A 14,357-nucleotide genomic window follows, 5' to 3' on the forward strand; every position below is an offset into this window, starting at 1 on the left:
GTGGCTACCACACTGGAAAGCTCAGCTCTAAGAAATCCAAAGATGAGAAAGAGGCAACCAGCCACCCATCCCCTGGTTGTTCTTTACTGCAGATAATTTGATGGCCTGATCTGATCATTTGTATGTAGGTATATCTTGGGCTCTTGGACCCACGCCACGCATTGGGAGAGTCCTTGTGGACACTGAAATAGTACAGTCAACACTCAGATCCAAGAGGAATTGCCAGCAAGGGGCCCCCTTGTAGACAGAGGTGAAGAGCATGGCCCAGTACACCTGTATTAGACATAATCAGAGAGTAGGTGCCGAGGGGAGGGAGGGATTTCACACTCTCCATGAGTCCATCCTTCTCACCCCTGACTCTAGAAGACCTGAGGAAGGCAGTGGAAAAGGCCCCGTAGGGGGTGAAAAATTTGTATACTGAAAACTACAGGACATTGCAGAAAGAAATTAAAGAAGAGACAAGTAAAGGGAATGACATACCATGTTCATAGACTGGATTATTAAATACTGTTGGCATTTCTATACTACATAAAGTGATGTACACATATATCACAAAAACCCACAAAATTCCATGTCATTATTATAGAAGTGGACAGAATCCTAAAATACATATGGAACCCCCACAAGTAGATAAAACAATCTTGAGAGCAAAGAGCAATGATGGAGATTAACACTTCCTGAACTCAAAACACATAACAATGCCACAGTAGTCAACACAGTCTGCTAGTGGCATCAAGACAGTGAGATAGACCAATGAAATATAATAGAGAGACTCCAAATAAACGCACATATATATGGCCAACTGATCTTGGACAAGGTTCTAAGATTACCAAGTGAAGAAAGGATAGTCTCTTCAACAATCAACAGCATGAAAAGGCAACCTGTAGCATGAGAGGAAATATGTGTAAACCTAGTATCTGAATAAGGGAAGAATATCCAGAATATATAAGAAACTACTACAAGTCAATTTCAGAAAAAGAGCGGGCAAATAACTGAGTTTAAAAATGGGTAAAAAGCTTCATTAGACATTTCTCCATAAAGACATACAAGTGGTCAATCTACATATGAAAATTTGCTCAACATCGCTAAGCATCAGGGAAATGGAAATCAAGCCACAAGGAGATATCACTCACACCTGTTAGGATGTGTATTATAAAAAGACAATTAGGTCTTCCCTGGTGGCACAGTGGTTGAGAGTCTGCCTGCCGATGCAGGGGACACGTGTTCGTGCCCCGGTCTGGGAGGATCCCATATGCCGCTGAGCGGGTGGGCCCATGAGACATTGCCGCTGAGCCTGTGCGTTTGGAGCCTGTGCTCCGCAACGGGAGAGCCCATAACAATGAGAGGCCTGTGTACTGCCAAAAAAAAAAAAAAAAGAAAGAAAATTAATGGATGTTGGCAAAGATGTGAAGAATTGGAACTCCTGTACCCTGTTTTGTACCCTGTAGTAATGTAAAATGGTGTAGCCATTATGGTAAACAGGATGGAGGTACCCCAAAAATTATTAAGAGAACTATCATAAAATGAACAATCACTCATTTAGGTTTATATACAAAGGAGATAAAACAAGAATTTCCAAGAGATATCTACAATCTCATGTCCATTGCAGCATTATACACAATACACAACATAGGAAAACTGCCTAGTGTCCATGAGAAGATGAATTAATAAAGAAAAGGTGGTGTATACATACAGTGGAATGTCATTCAGTCTTTGAAAAAGAAGGAAATCCTGCCATTCGCAGCAACACGAAAGAACTTGGAGGACATTTGTTAGAGTGAAATAAGCCAGTCGCAGAAGGTCAAAAACTGAAAGAAAACTCCGAGAAACAGAGAGTAGAAGGGGGGTTCCAAGAGCTGGCAGGAGGTTGACATGGGAAGTCTCTGTTCAATGGTTAGAATGTGGTATTTCAAAATAGAAAAGTTCTAGACACATGCTGTACAACAAGGTGCATGTAGTCCACAGGACTGCCTGGACATTTCAAAACTTGTTAAGAAGTTGGATTTCATCGTATGTGTACTTTTACAACAATAAAATACACATATGTAAAATAAATACAAAGTGGAAAAAGGGGATAAAAGAAGAAAAATAAGGAACGGGAGTCAACAGAGGGAAAGAAGAAAGCAGGAAGGGTGTCGAATGTACACAGGTATCAGGAGATAATGGGAGAGAAGCTCCTCTCCCCAGGCTTTAAAGAAGACATCTCTCCAGAGTTCACTCCAGCAAGAGGGGGATGTCCTTTCTCTTCCCCATTCAACCAGAAGTGCCAATAGCATCCTAAGTGTGGCCCAGGCTGTGCTCAGGTGTACACTTTTCCTTGATCTCTAAACCAACCACCCCTGACTCCCCATGGCTCAGGTGCCCTTCCTGTACCTCCTTCCACTTCACTAAAGCATTTCCCTCTTCAAGTCCAGCCCGAGGCGCCAATCCTGTCCTCACACGTGGGGTCCACTGGGCGGGTCTCTGAGTTCTTAAGAGCCTCCCTGTGAGTAGCAGGCACTGAATCGCACACCAGGGTTCCCCTCAGCACCATCAGCAATCTACGACCTAGGGATTGAGGATTTCTAGAACAACTTTACTCATACACAGTCTCTTGGGTAAACAAGTGACATTTTACAATCAAGCATTTTCAGTTTTTTCTTTGGTGGGGAAAATATTGACACATATAAGGCAATCATATTCTATTAAAGTATGTATTTCTCAAAGGACTCACTATCGAAAAAAAATTTTTAAGTATAACTTTCCATGTTTTAATTGACTTTACTCCCAGACTTGTTTGCTTGCAAAAGCCTTCAGAAAATACCAAGAACCTACTTCATCTGGCAGTTTGCACAGCAACATGAGTGGAGATGCTCTTGTCACACTGCTTGGTTTCTCTCTCCCACCTTGTAAAGCACAACCTCCTGTCCGCCCTCCTGGGAAGGGAGCCAGTGCCCACCCTGAGCTCAATCCCTGGGGTAGATCTCTTGGTTCTGTCTTCACTGTATGCAGTGTTTCTTGCCCAGCACACAGAAACAGGGCCGGCACAAGTGATGGAAGACAGACTTTCCACAGGAGAAGGACATTTCGTTTCCTTAGCACAGAATCCGATAGTGAATATTAGCCTCAAAGGAGAAAGGTGGAGTGAATTTCCTCCATCTACTCCTGGAGGCTCCTTCTTTCTCGGACTCCTCCAGAACTGGGTGTGGCATGTGGGTACAAGCATGGGCTCCCTGCAAAAGGAAGGAGGCCTGCCTAGCACTAGGTGCTCCAGGTAAGGGGGGAGGACTCATCCCGAGGCTCTAATAGGAAACACTTAGAATGAGGGAAGTGGCAGAGAGATGTATCATAACCATTCAGAATGCTATGAGACGTACTAAGAGATGAGATTTCTTATTAAGTGAAGTTGTAATTGACCCAGTAGTAGGGATGCTGAAACCCAGTTTTGTTCATTAAGATACCAGCCATTGGGCAACTAAGTCCGTGCACCACAACTACTAAGCCTGTGCCGTAGAGCCTGCAAGTCACAACTACTGAGCCCACGTGCCACAACTATTGAAGCCCATGCACCTAGAGCCCGTGCTGTGGAACAACAGAAGCCACCGAAATGAGAAGCCCGCACACTGCAACGAAGACCCAACACAGCCAAAAAAAAAAAAAAAAGAATCCAGTAAACATTTGCCTGGGTGGTGATAGGATTTGTTTTTCAGTTTATATGAGGCTCACTTTGTATAAAATCAATGCACACACTGAAAGTATACAGTTTAGTTACTTTTATATCCATACCCATTCATGATGCAGTGGTGATGGGAATATTTTTTAGAAAGTTGGCACCAGTAATAGTGATGTTTAGGGGAACATAAATCAAGGGAAACACAACACAAAAAGTTCACATACACACACAGAATCATCCCACTCATTTCACATACAGACACACCCAGTCTCATGCACACAAACCTACACCACCTAACCGTAATACAGCTTCTTCCTGGGACTATAGTAATTGGTCACATTACTTGTAAATCACTTTCTATCACCAGGACACCTACTCTCATTCCCAGCACAAATTTGGAATTAGTTTGCCGTCTACACTAAAACCAGCAAGAATGTCCAACTTTCTTATCTTCAAAGTTCTTCCTCCCCAAGTGACTGATTCCAGAATACATACCGTTTTCACGTTCTGGGAAGGCCACCTGCAATTACAGAAGAGAAAACACTATGAGGATAAGATCACAGTGATGCTCAGGTCTTTTGTTCATTTGCTGACAGTAGAAAACCTCATAAGAAACAGTGGTCCAGGGAACCCAGCAAGGGTTATCAGAGCAAACCTACTCAGGCTGAAATGCAAGAACTTTGCTGGGAGGATGGAACTTCCAAGTCCATTTAGGTTGGAAATTACAGAATTCTTTGCCTAGAGGAAAAATCGCTGCAGGAGAGAGAGCTCCATACTCTACAGGCTGTAATGGATGCTGTCAATTGTAATGCCCTGTGGAGTCAGGCTCCATGAGTTGGTAATAGACTCTCACTCCACATTCTCCCAGCCAAGGGAATTGTATGTATTTGGAAGGAATACCCTCAAATATTCATAACTTAATTCTATTGAAAGAGAAATAAAGCAATATTTCTATCTCAGGCCAGAAAAAATCCAGTTTACCTTGGGGATCCACAGAGGCTTTTCTCCTGTCCTATCATGGTGCAGGTCATCCGCCACATCCTCAGGGAGAGCTGCAGGGACACAGAGTAACTGTCAGGACACTGGTGATGCGGCTCAGGAATTACTCAGGGGCTTTCTTCTCGATGAGGACATGGGGTGGTGTGTATGGATGTGGGAGGTTAGTAAGTGTGGGCTGAGCTGGTGTTGGGCCATCCTCTTTGGGGGATGAAGGAAGGCAAAGGACAAGAGGAAGGAAATGAAAACAGAGCTTTGGCTTTCTAGCTAAGGGGAGCCTAATCAGAAGGGATGGGTCGATCTAAAAAATGGTAAACACTAAAATGCATGCTCTGTTTCAATGACACAGACCCATGACCCATCCTGCCTCTTTTGAGCTTCTGCTAAATTGCCCCTGTCTCTTGATTTTTCCCAGATCACTCTTTCCCCAGCATCCACAATGCCAGCTACTGCATTTATCATGTCTTCTGTTGTATGATATTTTATACTTGATTAACAGCAACCTCCATTAAAGGACTGAATTCAATCCTGGACAAAATATGCTATATTTATTCACTAATCACTTGTCTTAAAGAAAATCAAATCCACACGATTTGACAAAACTGAAATCCTACCATTTAGATACAGCCACTATCAATCGTATCATATTTTTCTCCCAGTCTTTGATTTCTATACAATGTACGTATGCCCACTGAGTCAGGGGCTGTCCATACTCTAGGGAGCTGTTCCATAAGTGGGACACTTCGTTATGAAGAGGGAGCCCGGACTGAGCACAGCCTGTCTCTAACCCAGCTGTGCAGGAGAAGTGTACAGGCTAACAGTCAGGTTCCACTTTGAGTCCTTGGGTGTGGGCTACAGGAATTGACCAATGCTAAGGCTTATGGTAATGTTATCCAATACAATAAAATAGCTCCCTGATTCTTATCTGCTTTTGGCCTTGTTTAAGCAGTGACACCAGCACTGACAGATATGACCTGTACTGTATACATGGGGTCTCACACCTCTCAGAATCTGTGAGCTGACTAGGAGAATGCAGGTCCTGAGGTGAATTTCACCTTAATGACTGTGCCAAAGTCAACTGATATGTCCACCCATAGCTGCCCTGGATTCTGTGACCACTAAGGCCACCTGATAGGCAAGTTCTGGACCTTTGGAGATTCTAGGACTTCCAGCCAAGGATACGGATGCAGGGACTCCCTTGCTCCATGACTGAGGACCCCTTGGCTAAGTGATAAGTGCAGGTCAGGGATCAAGTGCATCCACATTGGGACCCACCCCTGGGGTCTCAGTATGGCTTTTCCACTTAGGACGTCAAGAGCTTAGAACATTTATCTCTGCACCATCTCCTTCTGAGGAAAAGGAATATTAACCAAATCTGGGTAACAGCTGTGTTGAGGGAAGAACATGCAAACAACTTCACAAACAAATAAGGGTCCTGTGCCTGAGAACCTTAGGTACTTCAAAACAACTCCGTAAGTCTCTTAGCCCCGTAGAGCAGATGAAAGCAATATTAGAGTTAAAAGTAAGTTGTCCCAATTCCCTTAGTCTGGAACACTGAAACAAAATTCTACAGCAGAGGAAGTCTCATAAACACACAGCACCTGCCTGGGTTTACCCCAGCCTTGGAAGAACTGGGAAGGATAAGACCAAGGCAGGCCTGAGGAAAGGTCAGAGGGTAGGCAGGACTGGGGTGTGGGGAGCAGGGGCAGGGCTGTCCGGACAGAGCAGTGAGTTGTAAGAAGAGCAGTGACCCTGGGTCCTGCTGCCCTGAGTCTCTGTCCTGGGCCTGGTCAACCCCAGGAGACCAGGTCAGCAGGGCTGTGAAAGCAAGTGTGTAAAGAAGCCCAGCAGCCCCTTCACACAGCCCTCTAGAATTTCTGCCGCCCATGGAGGGTCTCTAGGGTAGCTGGATGTGGACCCCTCTCAAATGGAAGCATGTGAGCACATCAGCCTTGGGGAAGTGTAGAGGCTGAGATGAGCTCAAGGAGACTGAGCACATGCAGTGATCCCAGGGCACGTGTTCTGTGACTCATCCATCTCTGGGACTGTCCTTTACAAGAGGAACTAACAGTGAGCACAAAATATGAGGTGAAGCCACAAGTCCTGAAAGTGCAGAGGGAGACAGTTCACTTCTCATCCACCACCTCACCCTTTCTAGAAGAACTTGGTCTCAAGTTTCAAGGGCCCATGAGTTTTGACCCACATGTTCTGTCCATCTTAGGTCAATATGCAAACGAAAACAAACTCTACTGTGCACAATACCCTAGATGTGCTAACCAGAAAACAAACTTCCTTATTAGGCAGTGACAAGCACACGAAAGAGCAGCTCATGTGCAAAAGATCAGTTTTGATGAGCAAATCAAGAAAAGGTGATTATAGAGCACAGTCACATCTAAGGACACAATTTCTCTCTATTGTATCATTAAAATATGAAAAAAAACAAGTCAGAGCTCTACACATATTTCATTCTTCTTTCTGATTTGATATCCACCTTCCTTAGTCTCCAAAGCAGAAGATATAACCCTAAAGTTCCAGGAACCCTCTGCCATTAGATCCTACCTAAGTGTTGTTCCTACCTGTATCCTTTTCTTTATCACGGCCACAAATGCTATCCAAAGTCAATTCTGTAGAAACATGAATATGAATTTACAAGTCTTATGGATACACTTAAAATGTGACTAATGTGACTAATTGGATATTTTATTTTCTTTTATTTTAATACACTGAGTTAATCATTGATTGAATTAAATAAATTATAACAGGCACATCTAGCTAGTGTCTACCACACTGTAATACACATCCCTCTCTCTCTCTCTCTCTCCATATATATATATATATATATATATATATATATATATATATATATATATACACGTATATATATATATATATAAAGTATATGGAGGATGTTACCACCGCTCCCCTGGGTATTCCCCTCTGTATGGTCTACCCATTCAAGATGGCTGTTTGCTGATGGTTTACCAAAGGAAAAACCTCTGCCCCGTGAAGGTACTTAGCCCAAGGGGTAAGAGGGATGTGTCCCTCTGCAGGTTTCCCTGGTAAGCGATGAGACCATCTGCTGTCAATTCCCCCTTTAACTGGTAGCCTGCCTACTCGGCCCAGAGAGAAGAATGCTGCTACTGCTGCTGCTGCGTTCTGCCTGCCATCGGCTATCTACAGTGGGATGTCTCTCCAGGACCACTTTGCTTCTGACGTGAAACATCTCCCATTTATTAAACCATGAATGTCTCTGTCCCTGACTTTGGGCTCTTTCCTTAGCCCTGAGGCTGAGCAAGTACAGGGCTTGCAGGCGTGAGAGGTGCAGCCCAACAACTTCTGCAGGGCAGTTTGCTGGCCAGATTTGATGGTTCATATGTAGGTGTTTCCTAGGCTCATGCACACTTGCCAGGCACTCATGAGACCTTGGGGACACTGAAACAGTAATGTCAACACCCAGCTCCTAGAGGAATTCCCGACAGGTGTTCCACTTGACGGGAGAGGTAATGAACATGGCCCAGTGCACCTGTGCTAGACATAATCAGCGAGCAGGTGCAGAAGGGAGGGAGGGACATTCACTCACTTCATGAGGACATCCTTCTCACCACTGCCTCTGAAAAATCCAGGGAAGGAAGGGACAAAATGCCCTTAGAAGGTAAATGGCCTGTACACTGAAAACTACAAACCACTGCTGAAAGAATTAAACAAGGAACAAATAATTGAAATGACATATCATCTTCATAGACTGGAAATTTATTATTGTTGACATTTCTACACTACCCGAAGGTAAGTATTAATTCATTGTAATACCTATCAAAATCCCAATGTCATTTTCAAGGTAAAAGAAAAAAAAATCCTAAAATACATATGGAACTACTAAGGACTCCAAACAGACAAAACAATCCTGAGAAGAAAGAACATAGATGGAGGCTTCTCACTTCCTGACTTCAAAACACATTACAAAGCCACAGGAATCAAAACTGTATGGTACTGACATAGAAACAGATACATAGGCCTGAACACCAGAATAAATAACCCCCAAGAAAACTCATAGATACATGGCCAAATGAAATTCACCAAGCTTCTAAGACAACAAATAGGGAAAGTATAGTTTTTTCAACAGTCAATAGGATGAAAATATAACTTACAGAAAGATTACAAACATATATCAGAAAAGGAGCTAATGTCCAAACATCTAAGAAAAACACTACAACTCAAATGCAAAATATGTTAAAAAATTAAAAAGGGTAAATAACTGGGTTCAGAAATGTGCAAAGACTTAAATAAGACATTTCCTGAAAAAGACATACAAATGGCTAACAAATATAGGAAAAGGTTCTCAACCTCTCTAATCATCAGGGCAATGCAAATGAACACCTCATACCTGTTAGGCTGTGTATTATAAAGAAAAAAATTAACAGTTTAAGGCCAAGATGTGGGGAATTGGAAACTTCGTACACTGCTGGTGGCAATGTAAAATGGTGCCGCTATTATGAAAAAGAGTATGGGGGTTCCTTATAAAATTATAAACAGAAATATCATATGATTCAGCAATCACAGTTCTGGGTATATATCCAAAGGAAATTAAATCAGTATCACAATGAGATGACCTTAGGTTCATTGCAGCATTCTCCAAAATAGCCTAGATATGCAACCAACTTCACAAAACAAGTAAGTGTCCTGTGCCTGAGCTAACCTTAGGTACTTCAAAACAACTCCGTAAGTCTCTTAGCCCCTTAGAGAGAATGAAAGCAATATTAGAGTTAAAAGTAACTTGTCCCAATTCCCTTAGTCTGGAATACTGAAACAAAAGTTCTACAGCAGGGGAAGCCTCATAAACTCACAGCACCTGCCAGGGTTTACCCCAGCCTTGGAAGAACTGGGAAGGATAAGAACAAGGCAGGCCTGAGGAAAGGTCAGAGGGTAGGCAGGACGGGAGTGTGGGGAGCAGGGGCAGGTGTGTCCGGATGGAGCAGTGGGTGGTAAGAAGAGCAGTGACCCTGGGTCCTGCTGCCCTGAGTCTCTGTCCTGGGCCTGGTCAATTCCAGGAGACCAGGTTAGCAGGGCTATGAGAGCCAGTGTGTGAAGCGAGCCCAGCAGCCCCTTCACACAGTCCTCTAGAATTCCTGCTGGCAATGAAGCATCTGTAGGGGCAGCTGGACGTGGAACCCTCTCAAATGGAAGCATGTCAGCACATCAGCCTTGGGAGGTGCTGAGGCTGAAATGAGGAGACTGAGCACATGCAGTGATCCCAAAGCATGTGTTCTGTGACTCATCCACCTCTGGGAGCGCAGTTTCCTTGAGGAATAAACAGTGAGGACAAAAGTAAGGTGAAGCTACAAGTCCTGAAAGTATAGAGGGAGAGAGTTCAAGTCTCATCCACCACCTGACACTCACTATAAGAACTTGCTCTCCAGTGTCAAGTGACTATGAGAGCTTTGTTCCCACTAGGATATGGCCATCATACGTGAATGTAAAAAGGAAACCAAAATCCCTGGTGCAAAATACCCTCCAGGTACCAAATAGAAACGAACTATTCATCTTTGGCAGTGAAAAAGCAATGAAAGAGTAGTCTTGTGAGAAAGAAAATTTCTGAATGGCAAAGCAAGAAAAGATGACTATAAGCACAGTACAGTCAAAGGACATGGACACAATAAATCTATTATATCATTAAAATTTGGAAAGAACAAATCAGAATTCTACACATATTTCCTTCTTCTTCCTGATTTCATATTCACCTTCCTTAGTTTCTAAAGAACCAGGTGGAACCCAAGTGTTCTAGGAATTGTCTCACTTTAGATCCTACCTGAGAGTTGTTCCCTATGTGAATCGTCATCAGCATCACTGCTATGTATGCTCTCCACCATGCATTCTGTACAAACACAACCATGAGCATAAAGTTATTATACAAGTTGACCCACCCATTTCTCCTACTCGACTTGCTGGCTCACACAGCATCACCCTGGTCTTCCCTCCAGGTTCTCAGACCTCCCCTGTGCTCTGTGCAGACAGAGTCCTTCAATAAGATCTTTTTTTTTTTTTTTTTCGGTATGTGGGCCTCTCACTGTTGTGGCCTCTCCCCTTGTGGAGCACAGGCTCCGGACGCGCAGGCTCAGCGGCCATGGCTCACGGGCCCAGCCGCTCCGCGGCATGTGGGATCTTCCCAGACCGGGGCATGAACCCGTGTACCCTGCATCGGCAGGCGGACTCTCAACCACTGCGTCACCAGGGAAGCCCCTTCAATAAGATCTTGATCACAGTTGAAAATTTCAAATGAGGGAGAGATGCTGAGAAAATCACTTTTCGACCCCTCACTTCTATAAACCCATTTATAGTTTTCACGGTCAACCTTACCAACCTGAAATTCCAGATGTTACAGACACACTTCAAACATGGCTAGTGTGACCAAGCAATTGTGTGTTTTTTGCATTTTTTAATACAATGAGTTAATTATTGTTTGAACTAAATTAATTATAAATAGACACATTTGGTTAGTGGATACCAAACTGGAAAGCTCAGCTCTAAGAAATCCAAAGATGACAAAGAGGCAATCAGCCAACCCTCCCCTGGTTGTTCTTTACTGCAGAAAATTTGATGGCCTGATCTGATCATTCGTATGTAGGTATACCTTTGGCTCTTGAACCCATGCCAGACATTGGGAGAGTCCTTGTGGACACTGAAATAGTACAGTCAACACTCAGATACAAGAGAAATTCCCAGCAAGGGGCCCACTTGTAGACAGAGGTGAAGGGCATGGCCAAGTACACCTGTATTAGACATAATCAGAGAGTAGCTGCAGAGGGGAGGGAGGGATTTTACTCTCTTCATGAGTCCATCCTTCTTACCCCTGACTCTAGAAGACCTGAGGAAGGCAGGGAAAAGGCCCCATCGGAGGTGAAAAATTTGTATACTGAAAACTACAGGACATTGTGGAAAGAATTTAAAGAAGAGACAAGTAATTGGAATGACATACCATATTCTTAGACTGGATTATTAAATACTGTTGGCATTTCTATACTACATAAAGTGATGTTCACATATATCGCAACAACCCATATAATTCCATGTCATTATTATAGAAGTGGACAGAATCCTAAAATACATATGGAACCCCCCACAAGTAGATAAAACAATCTTGAGAGCAAAGAGCAATGATGCAGATTAACACTTCCTGAACTCAAAACACATAACAATGCCACAGTAGTCAAAAGAGTCTGCTACTGGCATCAAGACAGTGAGATAGACCAATGAAATATAATAGAGAGACCTCAAGTAAACGCACATATATATGGCCAACTGATCTTGGCCAAGGTTCTAAGATTACCAAGTGAAGAAAGGATAGTCTCTTCAACAATCAACAGAATGAAAAGGCAACCTATAGGATGGGAGGAAATATGTGTAAACCTTGAATCTGAATAAGGGACCAATATCCAGAATATATAAGAAACTACAACAAGTCAATTACAAAAAAACAGCGATCAAATAACTGAGTTTAAAAATGGGTAAAAAGCTTCACTAGACATTTCTCCATAAAGGCATACAAGTGGTCAATCTACATATGAAAATTTGCTCAGCATTGCTAAGCATCAGGGAAATGGAAATCAAGCCACAAGGAGATATCACTCACACCTGTTAGGATGTGTATTATAAAAAGACAATTAGGGCTTTCGTGGTGGCACAGTGGTTGAGAGTCCGCCTGCCAAGGCAGGGGACACGTGTTCGTGCCCCAGTCTGGGAGGATCCCACATGCCGCTGAGCGGCTGGGCCCATGAGCCATGGCCGCTGAACTTGTGCGTTTGGATCCTGTGATCCACAACGGTAGAGCCCACAACCATGAGAGGCCCGTGTACTGCAAAAAAAAAAAAAAAAAGAAACAAAATTAATGGATGCTGGCAAAGATGTGAAGAAGTGGAACTTCTGTACCCTGTTTTGTACCCTGTAGTAATGTAAAATGGTGTAGCCATTATGGAAAACAGAATGTTGGTCCCCCCAAAATTATTAAGAGAACTATCATAAAATCCAGCAATCACTCATTTAGGTTTATATACCAAGGAGATAAAACAAGAATGTCCAAGAGATATCCACAATCTCATGTCCATTGCAGCATTATACACAATACACAACATAGGAAAACTGCCTAGTGTCCATGGGAAGATGAATTAATAAAGAAAATGTGGTGTATACATAAAGTGGAATGTCATTCAGTCTTTGAAAAAGAAGGAAATCCTGCCATTTGCAGCAACACGAAAGAACTTGGAGGACATTTGTAAGAGTGAAATAAGCCAGTCACAGAAGGTCAAAAACTGAAAGAAAACTCCGAGAAGCAGAGAGTAGAAGGATGGTTCCAAGAGCTGGCTGGAGGTTGACATGGGAAATCTCTGTTCAATAGTGAGAACGTGTTATTTGCAAAATGCAAAAGTTCTAGACACATGCTGTACAACAAGGTGCATGTAGTCCACAGGACTGCCTGGACATTTTAAAACTTGTTAAGACGTTGGATTTCATTGTATGTGTACTTTTACAACAATAAAATATACATATGTAAAATAAATACAAAGTGGAAAAAGGGGAAAAAAGAAGAAAAATAAGGAAAGGGAGTCAACAGAGGGGAAGAAGAAAGCAGGAAGGGTCTCGAATGTACACAGGTATCAGGAGATAATGGGAGAGAAGCTCCTCTCCCCAGGCTTTAAAGAAGACATCTCTCCAGAGTTCACTCCAGCAAGAGGGGGATGTCCTTTCTCTTCCCCATTCAACCAGAAGCGCCAATAGCATCCTAAGTGTGGCCCAGGCTGTGCTCAGGTGTACACTTTTCCTTGATCTCTAAACCAAACACCCCTGACTCCCCATGGCTCAGGTGCCCTTCCTGTATCTCCTTCCACTTCTCTAAAGCATTTCCCTCTTCAAGTCCAGCCAGAGGCTCTAATCCTGTCCTCACACGTGGGGCACACTGGGTGGGTCTGTAAGTTCTTAAGAGCCTGCCTGTGAGTAGCAGGCACTGAATCGCACACCAGGGTTTCCCTCAGCACCATCAGGAAACTATGACCTAGGGATTGAGGATTTCTAGAACAACTTTACTCATACACAGTCTCTTGGGTAATCAAGTGACATTTTACAATCAAGCATTTTCAGTTTTTTCTTTGGTGGGGAAAATATTGACACATATAAGGCAATCATATTCTATTAATGTATGTATTTCTCAAAGGACTCACTATCGAAAAAAAAATTTTAAGTATATCTTTCCATGTTTTAATTGACTTTACTCCCAGACCTGTTTGCTTGCAAAAGCCTTCAGAAAATACCAAGAACCTACTTCACCTGGCAGTTTGCACAGCAACATGAGTGGAGATGCTCTTGTCACACTGCTTGGTTTCTCTGTCCCACCTTGCAAAGCACAACCTCCTGTCCGCCCTGCTGGGAAGGGAGCCAGTGCCCACCCTGAGCTCAATCCCTGGGGTAGATGTCTTGGTTCTGTCTTCACTGTATGCAGTGTTTCTTGCCCAGCACACAGAAACAGGGCCAGCACAACTGATGGAAAACAAACTTTCCACAGGAGAAGGACATTTCGTTTCCTTAGCACAGAATCCAATAGTGAATATTAGCCTCAAAGGAGAAAGGTGGAGTGAATTTCCTCCATCTACTCCTGGAGGCTCCTTCTTTCTCGGAATCCTGCAGAACTGGGTGTGGCATGTGGGTACAAGCATGGGCTCCCTGC

The sequence above is a fragment of the Hyperoodon ampullatus genome, assembly GCF_949752795.1.
Source record: "Hyperoodon ampullatus genome assembly, chromosome: 2".
NCBI lineage: Eukaryota > Metazoa > Chordata > Mammalia > Artiodactyla > Ziphiidae > Hyperoodon > Hyperoodon ampullatus.